At 40.8% G+C, this 25,466-nt stretch overlaps 1 long non-coding RNA gene across 1 annotated transcript; it reads left to right on the forward strand.

Annotated features, from left to right (window-relative positions):
• Window positions 1–857: 857 nt before the first annotated feature.
• LOC135417636 (uncharacterized) lies at window positions 858–22,563 on the forward strand. Its single transcript, XR_010432159.1, has 4 exons — window positions 858–1,156; window positions 7,298–8,168; window positions 12,273–12,380; window positions 22,379–22,563. It is a non-coding gene; the product is annotated as an uncharacterized LOC135417636 (long non-coding RNA).
• Window positions 22,564–25,466: the final 2,903 nt, after the last annotated feature.

A 25,466-nucleotide genomic window follows, 5' to 3' on the forward strand; every position in this document is an offset into this window, starting at 1 on the left:
GTCCTGATGCTGGGGCTTAGAGCTGTTCCTGAAGCAGGAGCCCAAGGGAAACTAATGCTGTTCCTAACCTGTTGGAAAGGCAAGGAGGGGACAGGCACCATGCAGCTGGAAGAAGGGAGGTTGTTCCTGCTACCAGATGTCCCATCTGACGTCACCTCCTCTGCCACTCTGCAAGAGGAAGGGGACTCCCTGATGGCAGCAACTCTTGTCACATTCCCCAAAATCTATTGAGAGCAGGATTAGAGGAGGTATGTTCTGAACTGAAGGGAAGGTCAGTATGGTGGGGTGCTGGCATGGCACATCTGTGTGCTCAAGCTCACAGGAGGAGCTCCTGAAGGATGTGCTTGGCTGCGAAGGCCCTCTGGAATGTCTTCAGTTGTAGGGACCACATGCGGGACATCTCTGTAACAAGGCAGATGAAGAAGTGAGGATGTTCTGGAGTGAAGGCTCACACAACTCCTGTGTTTTGAAGTTTTCCTGCTTGACCATAGATGGGGAATGTACCAGCTCCAGCCACTGTGGCAGGGCAGTGTGAGTCCTTGCAGTCTACGTGTAGAAAACACCTTCTTAGTAAGCATCTCGTCTCACAGTTGAGCCAGAAACACATCTATGACTTCAGTAATTAATATAATGTTTCATTGCTTACTGATGTTAACACTGAAGAGCAAGAAGAGAGAAAGAGGGTAGGTGGGCTGGCAACCACTGGAACTCTGGGAAACAGGCATTTGGCTCCTGCTTCCTCTGCTGTCAAGAAAATAGATAGGACTGGATCCTGGTGGTAGCACATGCCCAAATCCTTTGGAATTCAGCAAAAATGAGTGGCTAAACGTGTGGGTTTAATCTCTGTACACCTCAGCTCTTCATCTGTCCTATAACTATAGTAATTTGAATATAATAATTCTTCCCTGCTTACAATAAAGTACAATATAAATATCTTATAGAAAAAAAGGTACTCAGCTACGATTATCTCTGAATATATATATGAAAAATATCTAAGCAAAACATGCTTATATATTTTTTTAATTTTAATTATGTTGTATTTCTCAATTTTAGAGAGAAGTTCTTGTTGATGAACTGGTTGTTGTATTCCCCAGTCCAATAACCTGGGCACAGTCTCCTCTCCAGAAGTTCACTAACAGCAAGGATCAACAAGAAGGTAAGGACTCAGCTCAACTTTTAGAAATCAGCCTAATAATATTCTTTTCTCAATGCAAAACTGAGCCCTTTTCACTTTCAGACTAACTTTCAGGCTTTCTATGTGATGCCTTGCTTCCAGTATAAATAAATGATCCCACATTCCGTCATGATAACATATGCTCATGCAGAGCTCAAAATTAGAAGGAATATGAAGTGTTCTATTAATTGCATGAATGTTGATTGTTAAAATCATGTGCTAATTGGTAATATCTGTGTGCAGTAGGTTCCCGCAATATGTGTTAGATTACATTAGCTGTGCTCGTGACTCAGATATCAGCATTATGGGTTTCATGGAAGGATTTCTTTTTTTTTTTTTTTTTGAAACTTTGTGTAATTGGGTTCTATAGATTATCAGTGGAGAAAAAAATTAGTGGAAGGCTGTGTAAAGGGCATGTGAAGTTAGAGGCATGAGGAACAGTGAACTCTAAAGATGCATCTGCTCCTCTTTCTCATGGTGTGCTTTTCCCCACATCCTCTCCAAAGTAATTCTCACCGTGTTTGTCTTAAGGTAATTCCCAGGGAATCACCCACGAGCTCTTTCTTGCTGCCATGGTGATTACAATACACATTTGAAAGCTACCATCTTTTCTGAGTGGACTTCCTCACTTTTCAGTCTTTTCCTTTGCCTTTCCCAGGCTTTGATCCAAGAAGCATTCAGGTACATTACAGATAAATTAGATTATCACTGTACTCACCTATCAGTGGGGCAGTTGAGCATAGTTAGCAACATGACTCTCCTGTGCCAGATGTGCTTCCTCTCCATTCCTAATCCCTGGGGAAAAATTCATATGGATCTGTTTTGTTCACTGATGTTTTAATTTTATTGAGTGCCATGAGTATTTATTAAAATAGGCAAGGTAGAAGCAACTGGAGCTTGGAGCTAAATATGGTAAGTTATGAGTGTTTTTAAGAAATATAATGGTTATTTCCCCTCTCTATGTGACTTAACACAGCTTTGCAGTGGTGAGGGAGCAGGAGATGAGCCTGGAATGAAGGCATAGAAATGCATGCAGCCTGTAATACCTAATACATATTATATTCTGTGGACATCCTCTTCACAGCAAAAAAATTTACTCATGCATTCACATTTACACAGGAGGAACACATTGGCCTTTGCTTCTGCACCTACATTGAGAGCACCCACACTGGTGCTGGCACAGAGCATCCTCATCCTCCTCCTCAGCCATTGCAGCAAATGTACTCAGCTCTGGTGGCTGCTGAAATAAGCTTTTCCCAGTCCTCTCTGGAGGAGCCCCAGTTTGAGCTCCTTTTCTGTGTGTTACTGGGGTGGAATGAGCTTGTTGAGTTAGGCTTGAGGGCTGGGGCTCTGAACTCACCGACAGCTGGGACTTTTCATCAGGAATTGCAGTGATAGGAAAAGGAAAGGGGAGAAATTCGGGTTAGATATATGGTAGGAATTCATCCCTGTGAGGGTGGGGAGGCCCTGGCACAGGTTGCCCAGGGAAGCTGTGGCTGCCCCATCCCTGGAAGTGTCCAAGGCCAGGTTGGACAGGGCTTGGAGCAACCTGGGATAGCAGAAGGTGTCCCTGCCCATGGTAGGGGGTGGAATGAAATGATCTTTAAGGTCCCTTCCAACCAAAATCATTCCATGATTCAATGATCTTCCTTAGGAAACTTTCACAGTGGTTTCTGCTGTGTTACATAGGGAACAAGCTGAGTTGGAGAGACTCTTATAAGCCAATGATAATCACTCCCCTAACAAAGGATCTTCTATCCAAACCCTTTTTTCCCCACTCTGTGTAAATCCACTTAGATTTTGTTCAGGTTGGGCAGATTTTGAGGCCACACCTGGATATTGTACCCACTGCAGTGTGAACTGGTGGGAAGGGACAGGAACAGACCACCTGAGTGGTGCATGAGCCATAACCCAGCAGATGCTTTTTGGTGGTTTCTGACTTTAAATTGCATATAAGTGCTTTGAATTAGCTCTTTTCTTACAGTGATTATATTTTGAGAGGCTGACATAATTTAAGGAGGGTCAAAACCAGTTGCACTTGCCCTGGAAAAGGTTGATTCTTAATAATACTTTGGGATACATACCCTTAACTCATACAGGGTTCCGTATTTTCAAAGAGGAAGACTGAAAATTAAAAAAAAAATAAATAAAAAATAAAAAAAATAGAGAAAGACTAGACAGATTTTTCTGTTGTTAAGACAAAAAAAAAGTTGAAACACTTTGAATGTTTCATGAGTTGTATTGAGAAAAATGTTAGAATGAAACTTCTAACTAGAATAATTTTAATTCATTTTACAGTGGACCAACTTGATAATGATGCAATGAATTAAAACAGGTTGTCTGGGAGGAAAAATGGATGCAGTTTTGGTAAAGAGAGCATTTACAGAAGTGTTAGAAGTCTTGAGCCTTCTTGGGGCTATTACTCTAATATCTGTTGATTTACTGATCTTGAAACAAGCAAACCTCATGGGTTCACGAGCTTAATGTTAAGGCACACTTCATCAGTTGTCCTGAGAAATGCAACAGATTTAAGAGGAAATCACTTTTAGCCCCCATCCAAAATGTTGACACTGAATCAAACAGAGCATGAACTATATTCACAGTTTTAATTAAAAGAAAAACTGACAAATTACCAGCATTCTAGTGTTCAGAAGATGGTTATCTGTTATAGAAATATGTTTTCTAATGCACATGCTCTCATACATGAAATAGTTTCTAGATTTATTTTATTATAATTGTAAACTATGGCACAAACACTTAATCTTACCTACTTAAATAATGTTTTCCTATTTCTTAGCAACTCTTCCTCCTCCCCCCACCTCTGACTCACCAAGTGATGCATTGAAAAGGATGAACAAATTTAGTAGATGAGGTGACCACCAGAAATATATGGAAAAATTAACAAATAAAAATAAAAATTAACCAGAAGGAAATTGCTTACTAATTTTTAATCTGAAATGACTACCAGCCTTCCAGAGGTTAACTGTCAAATTAAATAACGTGGACATACAGTGGTCACTGGCTACCTGGGGGAATGAACTGTTAAATTACTTACTTCAATGCACATAGTTTGCAAAGAGATTAGATCCTCTGTCTCTGTGGAAACTTCGAGTATTCCAAGGAAGGTTTTGTTCCCCCCATACCCAGGAGGACCCAGCCACTTGTGGGAGCATCTGGGGTAAATAGTGTACATTTGCAGGGAGGTAAAAGTAAACTCGGGAACAGTGCAAGTTGCTGTACCATAGGGAATAATAAAAATCAGTTTGCTCTAATTTCCTTTGGACTGCTAAAAATTTAGCTAAATATTTGGAGAGCGATTTTTCACATGGGCATGGAGTGATGGGACAAGGGGGGAATGGTTTTAAACTGACAGAGGGCAGGGTGAGATTAGATGTTAGGAAGAAGTTATTGACCATGAGGGTGGGGAGGCCCTGGCACAGGTTGCCCAGAGAAGCTGTGGCTGCCCCATCCCTAGAAGTGTTCAAGGCCCAGTTGGATGGGGCTTGGAGCAACCTGGGCTAGTGGGAGGTAATCCTCTCCACAGCAAAGGAATTGGATTAGATCTCTAAGGTCCCTTCCAATCCCAACCATTCTAGGACTCTATGAACTGGCAAACCCCCTCCCTCTACCTGTCATGTCTCCAAGGGGCAGAGCAGAAGTGCTGAGATCCCTGTGCCAGGCAGGATTCTGCAGTGTTGGGCTCTGCTCTGTGCAGAGGCAGGAGAACTCTGGTGCACCCAGGACTGAAGGATGTCACTAATTTTAACGAAGCCAAAGGGACTCCAGCACAATGCTGGATGCATTATTGTGGACTGTTCTTTTCCCTTTATTCTCTGTTCCATTGTTCTAAGCTGGCAGGACTTGGCAGCCTGGGAGGAGATGTCACTGCACAACTTGCTGTCCTCGAGAGCCACTCCAGGGGACAGCTGAGGTCCATGGAGGGGCTGCGGTGGCCCCAGACAGCCTGATGATGTCTGGCTCTAAAATCAGGCAGGGAATTCAGTGAGGAAGGCAGGCTGATTCCGATAGTGAGAACAAGGGGCTGCTGCCAGTTGGCTCATGGATGCTCCAAGTGTGCCGGTGGTGGGAGAGGAGCGATGTCTGACAGCAGAAACATCCTCCCAGTGCTGCTCTCGCCAGACTGCAGAGCTGCATCTTCCATTGGTGCCCCAGCAACAGTCTTGGACTCCAGTGCAGCCACCCCGGTGCCTGCAGGGCCAGAGTTGGTCCCAAGGGTCATTCCTGGCTTTTCCCACTGGTGAGTTGTGTGTGCAGTCCATGTGAGCACCAGGGGAAGCTGGAGGCTGTTCCTGCTTGACCATGCAGTGCATTCCTCAGACCATTCTAAAAGATTTTTTGCTACCTATCAGGCCACTGGAGTGGCAGAAATTATTTCTCCCCTCCCTTTAAAAGCTATGTTTTTCTGCTGTTAATCCACACCATAAAAACCCCCTAAATATATACTGTGAAAAATGTTATGCCTACTTAAGCAAGATAGTTGCCTGTAATAGTGTGCCATAAAGCAATCTGAAATGTTTATTGTCTGTTCTCCAACTGCAGTTTTATTTCTTTTCAGCAGTTTTTGTGTCTACAGGATTTTCTTCACTATGAAAGATTCAAAAGAAGTTTTTCCCTTTCCCTGCAAACACAGTGATTATTTGTCCAGCAGATCCTCCTGCCAGTGAAGATATGTACAAGAATTTTTTACAAAACCTCCAGCTTCCTAAACTTTTTCCAGGAAAAAAAACATTGTTTAAATCAATAGCAAGCCTTGATATGATAGGCTTTAAAGGGCAGACTGACTTCCAAAAGAGCAGATAATGTTAAACAAGATGTCTTTTGTAAAAGCTGAAATAGGAAATCAGGAAAAGCAAAGAAAAGGAAAAAAAAAAAAGAAAAGGAAAAAAAAAAAGCCAAGGTTAGGGGGTGGTAAAGATGTTGCTGCTGGATCTAACTCCTGAGACACAATGTGTATTTCATTGCCACGAATAAACTGTATCCAGGGAACGAGCAAATGAAAAAGTGAGGACAGGAGATATCTTATTTTTGTTGTTTGTTTCCAAAGAGTCCACCCCCACATAGGTCACTTGGAATTCATTTGTCTACATCCTGGACTGCACGTAGGGGAAAAAAAAAATGCCTGGGATCTGAGAAAGAGGAATGCGATAGGGCATGGGAATCACAGCGTCACGGTGGTCACCAGAGCATAGTTTGGCTCGTCTTAAAACAAGCAAGCACCGTTGGACCTCTGTAATACCAGCAAATCGGCCGTGCTATCGGGCTACCTATCAGAGCCTGAATGCCTGAGAAAAAGTGTGTGGGATTGCAGCCGGAGCCTGGGGCGTTGGAGGGCTCTCGGAGCTGCTGCTTTCCTCTTGACATCCAGTACTACTCGGTGACCTCGGCAACAATCCAGTGTACTGTTACAGTTCATTTCAATAATTAAACAGTTCAGGGATGGCAGAGCTTTCTTGTTGTCAATAGAAAATCAGGGCTGCAGTTTGCTTGCCTTTTTTTTTTTTTTTTTCCCTCCTCTCTCACTTCCCCTTTCCCTCCGCTGAAATCCGAAGTGTTTGTTTTTAATTATATTAGCTAGAGACAATTAATTTCACAATCCGAACGAAAAAAATAAAAGAGGTTTTGAGAGGAGGACTGGCAACTGGTAAATGCAATTATTATTGTAGCACATTTTCAAAGGGAGAGATCCCAGCTCCAACAAAGTCAGATGTATAAAATTTCAGTCATAGAATATAGTCTCGAACAGCAGATTTACTCTGCAAAAGATGGGAACTGCTTTCCCATCTGGAGCTCTGTTCTGTTCGTGCCATGTGGACCCGTTTGATACCCGCTATGAAAAACCACCAACCACCAAAATAGACCCCTGCCCACGAGCTGCTCCAAGGAATTGGTTGATGCACCCCTTTAAACTTGCCTGACATAGGGATGATTAATACCAGCCCCTTTTTAAGTGCAGCCTCTCAACAACAACTTAAAAAAACCCCTCTCTGTGCAAACGGCAGCATTTACATTTCTGCTGTCGGAGCAAAAATGAAAATAATTCAACTTTATGCCTTGCAAAATTTCCTACAATTAAAAAACTATTTTTTTTTTTTTTTTTTTTAGGCGCTGGCTGTGCCCCTTTCATTGCCCATCTGGCTGCCTCCCAGCTGCTCCCTGGCTGACTCTGTGCTCGGCTCCCAGCGTGGCGGGAGCTGCCGCTCGCCACTATCGCCGTCCCTTTTCCTCAGCGTTGGTCTGCAGGATGGTGAGGCCACAGTCTGGCCTCACTTACCCTGATTTACTTTTATGGGATTCAGTCAAAATGCTACAGATTTATACCACTGAGGCGAACAGCAAAGTTTAACTCTTCATGTTGGGAGGGCTGGAAGCGCTTCGGGTCCACAGGGAATGTTTTCTGCCAGCCCTGGTGACAGCAGTGCCAGCCCCTCTGCTGATATGCAGCCAGTTCCCACTGTCACACTCCTATTGCCTTGTCCATGCTTGTTTTACACGCCTCACAGAGTTCTTACCTTTTTCCATTTCCTACCAGTGTCGTTGACATAAAGAATATTAAACCAAAATATACTGAGACGTCGCTTCTTTGGGACCGGTGTCTGACATCCTTATTCCCAGTGAACAGTGCTTCATTTCCCAAATAGCTTAATCCTTTCAGTGGGGCAGCTGCAGAGGGAAGGCCAGATCCACAAAAGGGCTCTGACATAGCTATGCTTAAATTGTAGGCCTGGTAGATTACTGGAGCTTGAAATAGGAGTTAGGGAGTCTTTGCAGGTTGTACAGAGAAAGTTGGACATTGCGGACGGGGGAAGAACAGCTTCAGGAATTTAACTAGGAAAACACTTCTACTCAACAGCTGAAGCATCCTGATGGAGGAGGCATCCACTCCTTGGCACCGCTGTAGGTATCCCTTTCCTGGTGCTCATTCCCAGGAAGGACATTAAGGAGCCGCCCTGCTTCCCTGCAGCACCTTCGCTGTGTAAGTACCATCCCAACCTGTGGGAAACCCAGCTCCAGTGTCACGATTTTCCTCAGGGGAACCAGCCCTACAGAGCCCTTGTTTTAAACACGTGAAAGGGAAATGTTCACTTTCATGTGGTTGTAATGGAGTCCTTGTTTAAGCAGCCCCAGGCACAGACCAAAAGCAGAAATGCAGCTTCACAGAATCACAGGATGGTTTGGGTTGGAAGGGACCTTAAAGCTCATCTTGTACCAACCCTCTGCCATGGGCAGGCACACCTTCCATCAGACCAGGCTTCTCCAAGCCCCGTCCAACCTGACCTTGACTTACCAAGGCATTGGCAGACAGTGGCTCTGATGGCACGTGGGTGGTGGTAACCTCTGTTGCCACTCGTTTTGGAGGCTGTTAAAACATTTTACATTAAAATACTTAACACAAAGTGATCTATGGACTCCAAGCATCAAGCAACAGCTGTATGAGGGTTATTTTCTGTATTAGTGGTCTAAAGCAGGAGTTACACACAGATCTGGTTTTAAGGCACAAGGCTGCAGGTGAGGTTATGAGCTTGGCCTTTGCATTTCACACCTCCAAGCGTGACAAGCCTCTCACTTCTTAGTGATTGGGCTTGATGATCTCAGAGTCTTTTCCAACCTTAATTAGATTCTATGATTCTAGGACCTACCAAACTGTCCTTAGGTGGAAGAGCAGGCAAAAATATCCCCTGTGCACCCAAATTTGCAGAGTGGAGAAGCAGCTGGTAAAGATGCAGCCACTTGTGGTGGAGCTGCTCTTGCTTTCCAGGAGGGCTCCCCAGAATCTTGTTGAGCTGTGTTGATCCCATACCAAGATCAGAGAGACCAGCCTTGCCCTTTGCCTGTGTTTCTGGTTCCTTTGCTTGCTCTTTTTTTGGCGGGAGGTGGGGAGGAGAAAACCTTGCAAAGCTGAAATGAAATATTAAGCCTCATTCTTTCCAGGTAAACACATGCCAAATCTCGCAACGATGTTGGCAGGCTCCCAAAGTTGCAAAATAATGAAGAAAACATTGAGTTTAGGACTTTGTGCCCATTTTAGCAACATTCCTTGTAAGTGCAATTAAAGCTGCCACTGATTTGACCTCAGGAAACACTGCAAATATAGAGGTGCAGTGGAGAGCTAAAAAATAACCTAGAAAGGGGTTTGAAGTATCATCTTATTCTGAAATCTTGTTCTTAAAGGGAGAATAAATAAGTTAATTATTATTTAAGGGTCATTGGAATCCTAGTCTGCACATCCATGGTAGGTCAGGTCTGTCAAGCCCAGCATGAGCTGCAGTGCCAATGATTACAGTAGCTTTGAGCATCTCTTGGGGATATGCTACACTGATTTGCTCTATGGACATGTTGCTCAACACTTGTTGATGTGGCTTTTGCACACATCTGGACCACCTGGGAGGGTACCTTTCACATAGCTGGCCCAGAGGTGCCTTCCCACAAGAGAGATCCAAACCTTGTCTGCAGGATGGGGCAGTAAAAGAGCGCAGAGATGTATAAAGGTGGTTTAAGGACATTTATATTTTGCTGCCACTTGCTATTACCATTATTGATGAATGTTGTTAATAGGGAGAGGTCTCTCAGTGTGAAATAACTTTTGTTATTCTTTGGTCTCCACTGTCCCATTTTTTTTTTTTCAGAAGTTACTCATGACAGATGAAACTCTCCTGGCTCCAGAGGTAGTCAAAATAAAACATAATGTATTACAGCATGATATGCAATATGGAATTCCCAAACCCTAGCCCTGTTCTAGCTATAATATATTGAAAACAGAGGTCTTGAGTTCTAATCCTCAAAGATATTGCACAGTAAGGTACAAAATCTCAGAGTAAAAGCTAATAAGCAATAAGATCTTTGGAGTCACTGTGGTGGCTTCATGAAGACCTGTGGAAGACTGATCTCAGTGATTTATTATTCAAATTCCTTTCCACCTATAAGCCAAAGGAAGGAACTTCACTTGTTCCCACCCCCATTTTTTATATTTTTTTTTTTAGACTTCAGATATAAACACCAGAAACACAGAAGCCCCTGGTGGTACCCGCTGAAGTGCTGCTGGTATGTCCATGGGTGACACAGACTGTCCTCACTTTTTTCCTGACACAGCTCCCTAATTCAGTTCGTAAGAAAGACCTGAGCTGCCTGAACATCTGTTAGAAACTGCAGCTGAGAGAAAAAAAATCTTCTCACTGTGGACTGGGAGACTTGAACCCGCTGCCATCGGTTTCAGTGGGGGGGGCTCAGACCCACTGAACTCTGGTTGTCCCCTCAAAATAGACTGGGAAACCAGAATTTTATAGCTAGGTGGTTGTTTCTTTTGGAGCCAGGAATTGCAATCCTAATGACATGATTGCAGCACAGAAAAGTGATCTGAAGTAATAAAACAGAGGATATTTACCTTGAGGACAGTCGTGTTTTGCTGTATATTTAAGAGAAATAACATGCTTGGCTAAGATACTTTTAACACATGGGGGTTTTTTTGATTGGGGCTTTTATTTCTTTTAAATATGTAAAGGTTTCCAAGCAGAGTGACTCATAAGAGCAAGGCTCCAATTCCTGTTTCATTAGCTGACTCTGTAGATGTGAACTGAGCTGCTGGGAAGACAGGAGCTGCTGCAAACACATTACTACTCATTAACCAGCAACTTTAACTTTGTGGTGCTTCATATTTATTAATATTTTCTTTTTTTTTTCCTATGCCTCTGCTTGTGATACATTTTGTGACAGTGAGTTTGCTGTTGTTTGATTGCTGATGGGTGAGCAAAGTTTTTAGTAGGGGTAGAGGAAACTGGCTGGGTAGAGGCATGGACATAAGGTTGGAGCAGAACTTCTGATCTACAGGTGCCTCTACCTGCTGCTGCACTCCCCTTCATCCCTTTTGGAAACTTGGCGAGTTATATCTTGAAATAAGTCAGATTTCCTGACTCCACTCCTGTAATGAGGAGGCAGCACAGCCTCAGTTCTCTGTTGCTGCAAGACCTTCTCCTACTTTGCATTGCAAATATATGTATGACTAATTTAAACCCACTTGCTTTTTCTTTTTCCTACCGTTCTCTCTTCAGTTTTCTTTGTAACTGGAATAATGTTTTCTCCTCCCTGCCCTTTGCAGACTGATAGTTTCCCTAACACTGAACCCATTTTCTTGGAGCTTCAGCTAAACTGAAGTTTTATTTCAGTTAAGCTTCACCATACACTAAATTTCAGAGCAGGCTTTACCAACCCTCCCTACCAGGATATTTCGACTTTGTTCTGGAAATAATTCACCTGATGCACCCTGAGACCATGCTGTCTCTTCGACTGGGTTATATTAATGGCTAAAAAGTGTCAGCTAAGAAACTCAGATGTATGTTCTCCTTGTTGCCTCCTGCTTGTGTTGGGTAGAATGAAATTTAGCAAGTTTATGATAGATGACAATTCATAAAGTTTTTCCTAATTTTTCATGCTTTTCTACTTCTGTCTGGAATGAGGGGCAAAAAAAAATCTTTCCTCTCAGTCTAATCTTAGAGTCTCTTGTTCAAACAAAATGTTCACTTGGAATAAAGGGACTTAAGTCTGAAATGGAAACTGCAGAGATCTCTGCTGGCCTTTCTTTCAAGGCATTGTCTGGAGCCTGTGTCCATGTGACACTGGCAGCAGCTTTCGCCCACTTCATCTCAAAAAACAGCCAAAAACAGTAGTTTCAACATTATTGATTTATGCTTGTATACATTATAATGGTGAAAATCCGACAGTCATGAGCTCGTCTCTAAAATGGAGAATTGCTTTCTTGTCTTCCACCAGGAGCTGGGAAATATATAAAGCCCTTTCTCATAGAAGGGAGCAATTCTGCTGCCTCTGGGGTGTGGCACTTCTCCCATTCCCTTCACTGAGCTGAGTTTAATGCAGTTGCTCTTTCCTGGTGCAGTGGTATCTCCCAAGTGTATCTGTAGAAACAGGGATCAAGCGAAATGTCACAGGCAAGAGTGAAGCTGAGACTTGGATTTCTCTGTTTTAGATGCCAAACCCTCTGTCAGCTGTAGATGGACAGCAAACTCACATTTCATCCCCCACCAGTGAAAATGGAAGAGAGAACTTATGCATTTTTTTTGTTCTTTAGGTGGAAGAAGTCGTGGAAGAAGATAATCAGGCCTGGAGGACAGGAGAATGCAGAATTTGGTTTAGGATAAATCCAGCAAACCCAAAACAGGAAATGGAATTTAATGAGGTACTTTTATCTTTTTATTATGCTTTTCAGATTCCATAGCTTCACATAAGAGTGTGTTTTGATATTTGCTTCGGCCAAAAATCAGATAATGTCTTCTAAACCATACTCACATTGGCCTGAATTACTCCTGTGCTCAATTCAACCTGTGTTAACACATGTGCTGCATAAATATCCCTCACTCAACAGAATAGTTTGGTACATTTGATCCTTGACTTTGCAAGAGTTAGAACTATTAACTCTGGAAAGAAATTAGTGAGAATAAATATACATCTTTAAGACAAAGCAAATCAGCAGTAAAAAAAAAAAATAATTGAAATCATAGTGAAAAAAACCCACATCAGTGTTGCAGTAGATCAAAATATTAGTTGATATAAATCAGTTAAGAATGCCAGAATATCACCTGGATAGGCTTTTTGTAGCTGTAGTGAAGTCTTTCCAAGTGAGCCATGTCTCTGGTGCTATCCTGGTAACTGTTTCCTGGCACAGTGGGTTTTCCAGATCTATGGTACAAATACTGGCTAAGGATGTCCTAGGGGCACTCTGTCACTGGTCATTATGAGTCTGAGCTCTATTTGTCCTATGTAGAGGTAAAAAAACCAGCTCAGTTTTGTTCCAAAAATGAATGAAAAAGCCTCTACAGGCTATACCTTGAGATCAGGTGAGCTGGAGAGGGCTTGGCTGCTCATCAGTTGTGCGTGAGGAGCCTGCAAGAAAGATGAAGAGGGACACTTTACACTGGCAGGTGGTGAAAGGACAGGGGGGAATGTGAAGGTGGTGAGGCACTGGAATAGGTTATCCAGAGAAGTTATGGATTCTCCATCCCTGGAAGTGTTCATGGCCAGATTGGATGAAGCTCTGAGCAACCTGGTCTAGTGAAAGGGCTGTCCATGGCAGGGGAGTTAGAAGGAGGAGATCTTTAAGGTGCCTTCCAACCAGGGCCATTCTATGATTTTATAATCATCTTTTCAAGTATTTCACTTTGCAGAGTGAACAAGATTATGTGAGAAGAAAAAGTAGGAAGATTTATGCCCAAAGAACTCCATTGTTACCTCGTACTAGTTTTATTTTGTGTTACTTCGTTGAGCATGCTGGTTGTAGGGTGAGATGGATGTCCCTTCCCTGCTATTTAGCACACTCAGAAGAAGCAGTGATAGGATCAGCATTTGCAATGCTGACCAAAAAAATTAATGATGCAGGGCCAGTATTCCTTTGGTGTCACTTAGGTCCTTTTTAATTGATATTTGAGCAGAACAATGTTATTCAGCGCTGAACAAATGGACTCACATATTACCACTGTCAGATATTTACTCTTGGCTCACCTTCAATCTGTTACTGATTAACGGAAACACAAAATATCCCCTCTCTGTGCTCTTGTTTTACCATGTTAGTTAATAGTTGCTGCATGGAAAAGGGTTCGTGGTAAAGAGTTTTAATGCCTTTGGTTGTCAGTGTGGTTTTCTGGCAGGACATACTGTTGCTTTTCCTTGTGGATGTTGTGGCAGTCAGGATATTACAGAGTGGGACGTGACCTGGAGCTGCCCTGCTAAGTCATTTCTAGCACACTCAGATGTCAGCAGTTTAATACAGAGTGGGTTAAATCTGACTTTCAGGCCTTGTAATTTGCTATTTACTGTTTTGCCTTTCATTTCTCATTACCTTCTAAAAAGATCTACAGGAAACTAGTCTATGCCTTTGGAGTTACTTTAACTACCCTTAGAAAAGTTGGCTGCTCACCACTGGCCCAATAAATAATTCCAGGAGAAGGGCAGAGCTCCTTCTGCCACATGGAGTCCCACCTTCCATGGCAGTGAACGTTCCCCATACGGAGGCAGGATGCAAGTCCATACTCTGGAAACAAGGCACTTACAGTTATGAAAGAAGCATTATTTATTATTGTATTAATCATATAATCATTTCTTTCCCAAAAGAGGATCCAGCTCTGGATTTCAAACCACAGACTTAATAGATGTATTTGAATTCTAGCACCTGGCTAACCTTTGGAAAGTTTTGTCCCAATTTATTCAACAAAAAAACCCAACCCCCAAAACACAACTGGAAACCACTAGAAAAACATAAAAATGTTTAATTTATGCTGGATATCAGAGAAAATCATCTCATCCCCTCTGATATGCAATCTATGAATCTAGAAAATTTTGGCTGACTCATGAGAGTCCCCAAATGACAGTAGATGTTGGCAGATATATTAAGAAGAGCTCAGTAAATTTTCATATCGACACAGAGGCAGGGGAGATGTGTGCATTAGCTGTTGGTAAAATTACTGAGGGCTCTGCAATAAAGTTTAGTAAACTTTTTACCTTCCATAACCACGGGCTTACCTGGGTCAAAAGCATTAGTCATGGGTATTCATTGCAAACTGCAAGCTCATAAAGGACGGCATATGGCAGCCCCGAATTTCTTGCTATATAAAGTTAAATTCATAGTAATAACATCTGTGCAGAATTTAGTGCCCCACCAATTAAAGTGAGGTCAATGTACTGAGGCAAAGATTGATGGCATTCTGCAAATCTTAAATGACAAGTTAAATAGGTATAAAATAAACAAACAACTTTATTCCTTATTAAAGACCAGACAAGCGGGGTGAGAATGCTGAGTGCTCAGTAATGAGGGCCAAGAGGGACAGTGTAATGCTGGGGGTTGTGTTACTGGGTTATAATTCAGCAAGGGGTGCTACGTGGAGCAGGCTCTTGCCTGCCTTTTCTTGCTAATATAATACAAGTAACAAGTAAAATCTCCTGGGCAGGACCCTGAGATCCCAAATAGTGAAACTGGGGCTATGAAGATGGTGATGGTTTTAAACATACAACACAACTTTTCTAAAGTGATCGTTGCCTTCGAGTTTTCAGTGTGTTCTGTAGCATTTGCAGGGAGAGAGAGGGTGAAATTGCAAGTGATGAGTAAACCCAACATAATTGGGGTAACCCCACCACCAACTCCTTTTGAGTCACTTTGTCATGTCTGTACTTGAGATTTAAGAAGTTCTTCTCAGTGAGGGCAAAAGTACTCGTGAATACTATCTATTTTAAAAGGTGGAGTTTAGTAGGTACTTACCCAAATCTGCAAGTAAAACTTAAAGATTTTAAACCAACTTGAGCTGAAAAATGAAATTATGCCTTACCTGAAGCCTGTATAGCTTCTGTCCTTGTGGTATGTGACCCACAGGTCACCATCTATGGGGATTCAACTGCTCTGTCTTTTCCTACTTCTCTTATTCCAACAGAAGGGAAAAGGACCAACATCTCTCTCAGAGCAGAGATCACACAGTGCCAGGATGGTTTGGGTTGGAAGGGACCTTAGAGATCATCTCATTCTACCCCTCTGCTGCAGGCAGGGGCGTCTTCCACTAGACCAGGTTGCTCCAAGCCCTGCCCAAGGTGTCGTGGAACACTTCCAGGGATGGGGCAGCCACAGCTATGGGTATCACAGAGGTATTACCTGCTGCTCTTTTACCTGCTCATACTTTCCCAAATTCACAGCTGGAGTTTCTCCTCCTGGTTTTCCACACTGCTGCACACGGATGTCTGAAGCAACATTTCCAGCTCAGTGGCGGGGTAGAGGGAATAGGAATAAATGGGAAAATGGTTTTTGCTCTGTTGTGAAGCTGGAGACAAGGAAAGTTGTGCTTTCTTTTTCCCTATGCAGTGAGGAAAACATGCAAATGAAGTGTGAAATAGAAATTCTTCTGAAAACAGTCAGGAACAGCATCACTAAAAGAACAGAACCATCAAGGGAAACCCAAATCCAGGGCACAACTGAGACAAATCACAGAAAACTGGGACTAACACCACCACACTGATGGGGAAAGGTGATATATCAAAGGGAATAATCAATTGGAAGTAGACCTACTTTTTTTTTTTTTAATTTTATTGAGTTAGTTTGGAAAAGGATGGATGAAGAAAATTATTATATAATTTCCAAAACCTGCTATATCACCATTTCTCAACAAATCCTGCTCTTGTGTGTGTCCAGTGCACCAAGCTGACCAACTACACTGCATTTGTACTCATGATTTAGTCATAGAATTACAGAACTTTCTGTTTCCAAAGCAGGAAAAAGACTGGAATACCTTGTTGGAAGGACAAGCTGGGCAAGAAAAAATATATTCTGCTGGCCAGAAAATGAAACCATGTGTGAACAATGGAAGTGCTGTGCTGATTATCTTTAAATCGGTGTATTTACCAGCGTCATTTTTTACTGAGGGTTATCCTGGCAAGCTCTTTGTTATCATAGAGGAAACTCATGGTTGGCAGCTCAGTGCAGTGGTCATTCACTAAAAATGAGAATTTAGTATCTTCTGGCATTGTATCAATTGCCAGTAAAACTCCAGCAGAACCTTATATATAAACTAACTCTGAATATTGACTCAAAATTTGGAACAGTAACTACATTTCTTAATTTCAGAGATGAGCCTGACCTTTTTTTTTTTTTCCCTCCTGTAAAGAATAATAGTGTCTTATTTAGAAGAACCTGTAATGTTTCTGGCCTGCACTCAGTATCTTGTACAGCTTAAACGCTGGATTTTGTTAAGCATGGAGAGAGACTTTTCTTAGCTTGGGATTCATCCAGGGAAAAATAGGTATGCCATGGAAGTATGCAGGAAAGGCAATAGGTGATGATGTTCTTTTGACTGCACTTCCCAGCCAAGGTTGTATCATGTTTCTTGGATACCAAGGAACTTGGAACTGAGGAATTATCTGATGGATTTACAATTTGGAAATGTTTTACCTCAAAAAGTCCCGGTGTGCCAAAAGCAAGTAGTTAAAAGGAAATGTCTTTGTTTTTAGAAAAGTTCTGCTGGAAGTGGGTAGACTCAGTTTCTGGAGAGCTCAACCACTCCAGGCTGTGAATGGGGACTTCCCCAGGGCATGGCCCCAAATCCTGCCAGCTTTTGTGTTCACCTCCTCCAAGAAGGACCTCTCGCCTACAGAACTCCAATATTACTAACCCTACAGCAGTTTTGGTGGGAAAATTTTCCCCAGATCCAGGAAAAAAGGTAGACCTGGAAGCTGTTGAGTAAACTGGGACCACATCTGGTGCCACTTGTGTCATCCCCATTGCTCTTGTTAGTCATGGCTTGTATGTGGAGTTTGGTGAGCTTATGAGCAGCTGCTGTCAGGCCACAGAGAGTGGCTTGCAGTGCACAGCTCTTAGTCTATTTTGTTTCTAAATAAGGATTTTCAGCCCTTGATATTTTAAGAGAAATTTTGAAAAATAATCCATTCTGATTTGCAATAACAAGAAACCCCAACCAACCAAACAAAAAAAAAACCCCAAACATCCCAGCAGCTTTATAAATGACAAACAAAACAAAAACAAAACCAACCAAAAAAAAAAAATAGAAATAAACAAAAAAAATAATTTCAGCCAACTACATTTGTAATTCCCAGGACTTTGCATATTTATGTTCAGTAAAGAGAAAAAAACCTTTGGAAAAGTAGAGATGTTGCCTGTTTGTGTGCAGAAAACAGCGGTTTCCTCGATTTCTTTCTACTGTCATGCAGTTTCCACGTGAGTTATTAGTTGCACCTTGTCTCTATCCTAAAGAGAAAGATTTTTTCAGTGGATGGTAAAGCTTGTGCTGTTTGTGTGCTGAGTATTAATTAGTTATTACTCATAAGGGTGTTGTTCTAGAGGAGACGAAGTGTGGCTATAGCTGGCAGAAATGTACTCAAGTTGCTGATGAAGCAGCAAATTCTAATGCTAAAATTCAAATTCTAAAAATGTCACATGAAGACAAGAACTAGGACTCAGTTTTGTCTCTTCTCCTAACAGCCACATGAGCTGAGAGGAGTCTGGGCAGCACCACACATGATCAGAAATAGAAATCCTGACTTCAGCCAGAAGTGACTGGAAGAGTTTTGGCTGGATGTTGAACAAAAGGGTTTGTGTACTCACAGGTTCCTGGGAGAAAAGTTTGTCAAGGCAAAAAATAACCCACCTCAAAAAAGCTCTCATGATTATGCTGAAGGTTTCGTGTTTGGTTGGTTGTTGCTTTTGTTTCTTTGTTATTCCTGGAAAAAAAAAAAAGGAATTAAGAATTTCCAGATTATTATTAATAACAACTATAATGCAATAATCTTGTATATAATTTTATGCACAATTTAATGCGCAGTATAATTTTATACACACACAATATTGCTTCATACATACATAATAGTGTTTTATACACACATAATAATATTTTATACACACATAATATTATTTTATACATACACAGATGCAATCATGTTGCAATGCCCTGTTCAGGAGATACGTTCCTGGCTTCCACACTGCTCAAAATGAGTTCAACCTGTGTGGCCCTGAGCAGAATGGCAGACAGGCATATTTTTTATTGCTGATTCCAGCTCTCATAAATTCTTAGCTTGCTTAGAATTCGCCAGATTAAATGAAAAGTTACTGTAATTAAGGATTTATTAAAACATGAATCCTTGACCCAATAGAATATAATAACTCATTTGTTTCAAATAAGACCTATTTAATTGTTCCATCATTGGCCTAAGCAGCCCTTGCAGTGCAGAGTCACGTGCATTCTCCAAATCCACTTGCAAAAGGCTCTGTGAAATTTTTGATCCCCAAACCTCTATATGGGCAGAAGCCCCTAAAATAAAATGTGTAATTTTAATTAAAAATTCAAGTGCTGAAAGTCCTTGTTATTCTGCACTGCAAAGCAAAGACTATGAAAAAGACATTTTTATACATAAGGTTCCATTTTAGCTTTTTGTGAACGACCTTCCCGCTCCAAATCTTCAAAACCAATAGTTATTGATTTACAATCTTATAAAATAAAGACTGTAAAATCTCGTATGGAACTATAAATAGATATTTTAAAAAGATATGAAAATTGCTCCCAAATCGAGTCTATATAAGGCTGTAGTCAGCAGAGAGCCATTTTGCAGGGCCATATAAACTGCAGAAAATAATTTCTATTGAAAATGCAAAGAAATCTGAAACTATGCAGTGCCACAGACAATGCAGCCATAATTAAGGAATTACCCATTCCTCCTCCCCATCTTTGAAATAAGCCTTCTCTTTTTTTTTTTAATTGGTTGGATATAGAAAGCATATTACTATATTTGGGTCCTGTTTCCCTACTATAAGAACAGTCCTACAAGGAATTCCCAGTAAAACAGTGTTGTAGTTCTACAGTATATTAAAAAAAAAAATACCATAGGAAAGTGTTATCCAATGGGCAGATGTTAACTTAAAGTGCACATTGTTTGGAAAAGGAGTTAATTAACAACTTATTAATTGGATAGAAAGTCTGAAACTGTTGTACTTCTAGCAAATACATAATTTTCTTCAAGTATTATTAAAGCGTTTTTGTTGTACCTATTAAAGATTCTTGTCTCTAAGTTAATTTCATTATGCTAATAAGCTATCATCGTTACAGAACCTAAGCTTTGATCCATGTTAATTGTCGTGATCTTCAAAGACAAAGTCACCACTTACTTTAAATGAATTTTACATCTTTTTAAAGAATCACACGGAAATTAGGGGAAGTAATTAATTTTTTATTATGTGTCTCAATATTTTTAAGGGAGGAAGTCAATGGTATTGGCTAGAATTCATTTTAACATTTAACTAGGGAAAACAGCATGAGGCAAAAAAACGTTCAGATGCAAAAGATTAAAGAAAATTTGAAACTGGGACCTAATTTGTCTTGATAAACTTTGGTGTTTAATATGCTTCTTTTGTTCTCAGTGTGAAACTGCAGGGTTTTGATTTGTAAAAACTTTTTGAAGAATTAATTCTTTCTAATTTTTATTCCTTTCTTTGCTTTCCTTGTACTCGAAGACAGTGGAGTTGACCTTCAAACCATAACACTTTTAAATATCTGTGAACATACAAGGTTAAATCTATTAGTGGTCTGAGATTAGCTGTTCTACACTTGCAAAGTGTGTACCTTCTGCAGCAAATTTTATCTTTTAGTGAATGATAACGAGCTTACATCCACCCTACGAGTCCTCAGCAAATAATAGAATATGTGTTGTAAGTGATCTATTCCTCTTCCCTTTAAGTGTTGGTTATTTTAACCCTTTGATGTTATACAAAGCTCAGTTCTGAGTCAATAAGACATTTTTCTATTAGAGATCACGACCTAAATGCGAGTGTTGTCACCACTGCTGTGATTGACAACTTGCAGTTCTCCCGTAGCTTTTTCAGACCTCTCTTGTAAATAATGCAAATAAGAATGTAAAAGGAAAATGTATAAGAAAAGAAAAAAAAAAAAAAGAAAAAAAAAGAAAAAAAAGAAGAAGAGTTGTGCTCTAGTTTTCTGACCATTTAAAGACCCTGGAACTGCTCCCTGTCATATTCCCAAAGTAGAAGCATCCTGTTGCATTTGCAATGAGAAATGGTGCCTTTTTAGAGGCAATGGACAAAAGTAGTTTAAAGATAGTAACAGTGATTGAAATCAAAAGCCAGATTTACCTACTTCCTCCTCCCTAGTTCTCAGAGTGTAAGTATTTTAAATGCAAGTAAACCCCAAGTTTGAACCGAAGCTCTGCAGTCGGATTTCTGTGGCAGACAGGTGGTGAGCTCATCACCAGGATTTTTCAGCATTAGTGCTGTACTCATTTAGACTAACACCAGGCTTGAGTGACCCTCATCTGGATTTAACCTCTGCCCTGTCAATCCACAGACATACTTTCAGATCTCAACATCAGTTTTGCTGGTTTGTGGGGTTTTTTTTAGGCATAGATGACTTTAATCATTAAGCAGCTTTCATAACTGGAACATATACATGTGTTGCTCAGTGCTCTTTGATTTGTAATCTAGGGTCCTGCCCAAATAATCCCCAGAGTCTGAGTGAATTGAGATGAAGTCCAAAATTCTTTGATTGAGGGTGTAGTGATGATTTGGCACAGGATTGCACTGCCTTTCACTTTTTGCAGCAGGATCTTTAGGGTGCTAAACATTCAGTGAGCAAAACAGCATCTGCTGTCCTGTACAGGGCCAGGAGCTGGACTTTGATGGTCCTTGTAGGTCCCTTCCAACTCAGAATATTCTGTGATAAAGGTCTACAAATTTGAGGGTTTATTACTAGCAATATTAGCATTAATATTTTAAGTAGTAGTATTATTAAGGTGAGAATTTATGATCTTGGAGGTCTTTTTTAACCTAAGTGATCCTGTGATTCTAATATTTTGGCGTTCATTTCATAGCCAGCAAGGAATTTTTTTATGAAACAAGCTTTTGCTTGCTTATATTTTTGGGGGGGTTAGATGCCAGTTTTAATTAAGTTCAGATATAAAGCATTTGTCCTTCAGTTTTGATGAGCTTTTGAAAAAACCTCGGGCAATAGTGGGTATAGGGCATGGTATGAAGGCATAATCCACCCTGTTGCACAGAGAAGCAAGAGCTTCCTCACCACTTTGTTAAATCCAAGGAGTGTAATGTCTCCCATAGTGCCCTGCCCTTGCCTGAGCAATTGAAAGGCGCAATTCTTCCTATCACATCTTTTCTTGATAATTAATAACACCCTATAAATGTTTATGTAAACATACAATTTAAAAGGACTCATTCCAGCAGCACTGTGCTTGTCAAGTGAGTCATTTTTTCACCTGGCAGGATGATGTTGTAAGGCTCAGTTGTCTTAACTAATCCTGGCTAAAATGCAAAATTCTGTTTTGTAAGAAAATTTCTGGCCAGCTCTAATCTTAACCTCTTGCATGTCTGGAGCTTCTAAATCGATGTCACAGTTGTAATAGCTTTGAAAACCCATATGTTTGTAAACTAAATAAACCTTGATATTCAAAGGAGATGAAGACAAGAATTACATCTCTTGGCAGTGGTGCTCTGAGCTCCGTTTCAGCTCTTGTTGGCTCCTCGTTTTTATGCCCGTGTGCCACGCCAAATCTTCCTTATCTATGCAAACATACTAATGCTGGCTGTTTGCTAAGGCTGTGATGCATCAGGCTCTTATCTCCAGTTCTGACCCCAATGTTACATAATAACTTCCAAACGGTATTTCTTGATAGTTCACTGGGACCGCCTTCGCCTCCTCGACTCTTCACTGGGAGTGACTCTCCTGCCCACTGACTACATCAGCTCCTGGCTGCTCTCAGCCAGCTAAGGCAGAAAGGCTGCCAAATAGCTTCCTGCTCCAAGATCTCTGTATCCTTTCAGTGTCATGGGACATAACCCTGCAGCTCCAGTGTTTGTTTCCCAGGTAATTTCCCCCATTATATTAAACTTACATGGTTTGGCTTTAGTGATGCAACCCCAGATCCTTCCAAAGTTGCCCCAAACCTCTGGTCATCCTGTTTTCCACACTCTGCCTTTAAACAGGCTTTAATATCTTCTTAAAACAAATGTGCATTGTATTCACATTTGAAAAAATTCTGCACTAAACATAATAAAAATGGCACCCTAGTAATAAATATAAATACTGAAAAGTGTTTGCAGTATTGCCTGCTAGGGCTATTAATGCCAAAAGAAGAAAATAAATATTTGTCATCAGTTCTATCTGGCCAAAAGTCTTCCTTTAGGAATAGCATAACATATTCTTTTACAGTATATAATTGCCTTAATTATTTTTTGGCCTATCCACAGAAGCTTAGTTCCATCTCTCTCCCCATAGTGTCCAAAGGATATGCAAATTCTGCTCATTCCAGCTCTCAAAATAAATAAAAAAAAAGCCTAAAAAGACTCTCCTTTAGCTGTTGAGGAAAGGCTCAGAAAACTTTCCTAAGCCTGGCTGTTCTGTATGCCAAGAACTTTCTTATAAATGGAAGATGTCCCCAAGCTCTTTGCTATTGTTCCGAGGTCTTCCCCTCACCCAGCCTGGCGTCTCGGCATTCCTACGACAGCTCTGTTCCTCGTGGCTCCCAAGAAGTCAACACCTCCCCCCCATCCCATCTACGGCCTGGAGCCTGAAAACATGGAAAACTGAGTCAAGCTCTTAAACCTTCCAGGCTCAGTCGTGAAGCCAAAAGCGTGAAATGTAGGAGCTTTCTGTCCTCTTAACGTTAAAGTCGCAAGTTTTAGCACAAGGGGATCCAAGGGTTTGCATCCCTTCTCACGGATGTAAGTGTCTGGTCAACAACCTCCAAGAAATCTCAGGAAAGCCAAAGGGTGGAGGACTTTAGGAGGCTGGATCTCCCAAACTTTCTGTTCCCAACCCACTCTTTGCCTGATATAGCCGAAAAGAACCCCAGAAGCCCTGGACAGTGCAGGAAATGAGCCTATGTGGTATTTAGGATTGGTCTCTACTGCAAAATGTTCATAACGCAACTTCTCAATTCTTTCTCTTTTTTCCTCCCTGGCTATTAAAAATTCCAGTTTTAATGCAAAGCAGAGCTGGAGTTCTATGACCACCCTATGAGCACAGTGATCTGTTTCTCAGTTATAGGAAGCCATTCCCTTTAAACAAGTTACTGAGGACGTGCTCCAAAACAGGATTTCCAGTATTCCACGACAGCTAGATTATCCTGCCTATATTATGCTCCAAAATAAAACTGAAGCTAATTGAATTTTCCAATTTTTTAGTGAGAAAATATAGTTTAAAGGGAGTCAAAGAGCATCTTCTGATGCTCAGTGGAGGTGGCTTCTATGTTGGACAGTTTTGCACATAATTCCAATGTCTGGAATTTTGATCTTCAAGTAGCTGCATAACCAGAAAACTGGGCATTACCCCTTTTTTTCTATCTCAGAGAAGTTAATGGTTTTCTGAGAAGAGCCGTCCGATTTCCCTGTTTTCCAGAGCAGTTGCTTATGAGAATGAAGCCTGACTCGAGACTTGCTGTGGGAATGTTATTCAAGCACTGGTTAAGTGCCAGAATGTGTTGGGAAGAAAGAGTTTCCAGAAAAATATCGCCCTGATTAAAACCTGATTTTACCGAGTTTTCTCTATGCAAAGGGTTACCAGAATAGTAAGACGAAGTCGTTAGTCAGATTTTCCTTCCCTTTCTTGATCATTACCAGTGATGCTTTTATTGCTCTTTTTTGAATGATTATTGTTACAACAACTCACCAACGAGCTACTTAGGTACCGCTTGTCTCTTGTCTCGCTTCTCACATGACATGTTAAATGTCCTGTTGATGCCTGTCCTTGTTTGGCAATTTTTCCATGCTCCCCTTTTATTCTTTAAAATAAATTTAATTGGATATATGAGGAAAAGATGGGAAGAAAGTCATAAAGCCAAGGGTTTTTTTGCTCCCTACGTTATATTTTTCATGAAGCCACCCTTGCAGCTATCAACAGAAAACAGCCCATCTTATACTAAAGGACAAAATTAAATCAGCAAACAGCAGAGGACAACAGAAAATACTGTTTTGATAATTGAAGGGATTATATATAAATTTTCTCTTATAAGGCCATTTGTAAAGGTCGTGTGTTTGGGTTGGCTTCTTTCAAAAGATAAAAAATACTGTGGGTAAACCATATTTGATTCTGGTTTAGTAAGATCTTCAAAAATGGCCATGGGTATGTTACCACTCTCTAAATACTGGACTGAACAAACATCCACCACAGGATTTCTGTGAAACATGCCTTCTTTTTCTTTCTCTCTTAGCCATGGTTCTGGTTGAAACACCCTACTGTATTCTGCAAGTGCTGTCCTACTCTTGGTAGGAGATCATAAGATGTTGGGGTTAACTGTCAGATGCTTTACTCTTCTAAAGACCTTCTCCTTTTAACTAAATGCTTGCTTATCTTTCTAATTTAACATAGTCCCACATTCTTTTTGTAGTAATTTTGGACTATCTGATAACATATAATGGAAAACATGTTTATGTCTTCCACTAGTTCTTGTTGCATATTTCAAATGCTTAGAACAACAATTTTCAGAAGCTTTCATTAAGGTTAATTTAAAAACTACATTAAATACAAACAGATTTTCTCACAAACAAAATGCAATGTGTACTTAACAGACTTCTGTATGTTATATTTGATAAACTACCTCATATAAATGCAAATTCTGACTTTCTGCCAGAACAAGGTGGTACAGAAAATATTTCTATTAAACAAATAATGCTGGGAGAGCAAACTTCAAGTTACAGTATGTTATACTGAGAAAGAAGATTTTTTTTTTTCCACTGAGGTCAGGTATATATTTATGTTATTTC

This window comes from Pseudopipra pipra, chromosome 7, assembly GCF_036250125.1.
Source record: "Pseudopipra pipra isolate bDixPip1 chromosome 7, bDixPip1.hap1, whole genome shotgun sequence".
Lineage (NCBI taxonomy): Eukaryota > Metazoa > Chordata > Aves > Passeriformes > Pipridae > Pseudopipra > Pseudopipra pipra.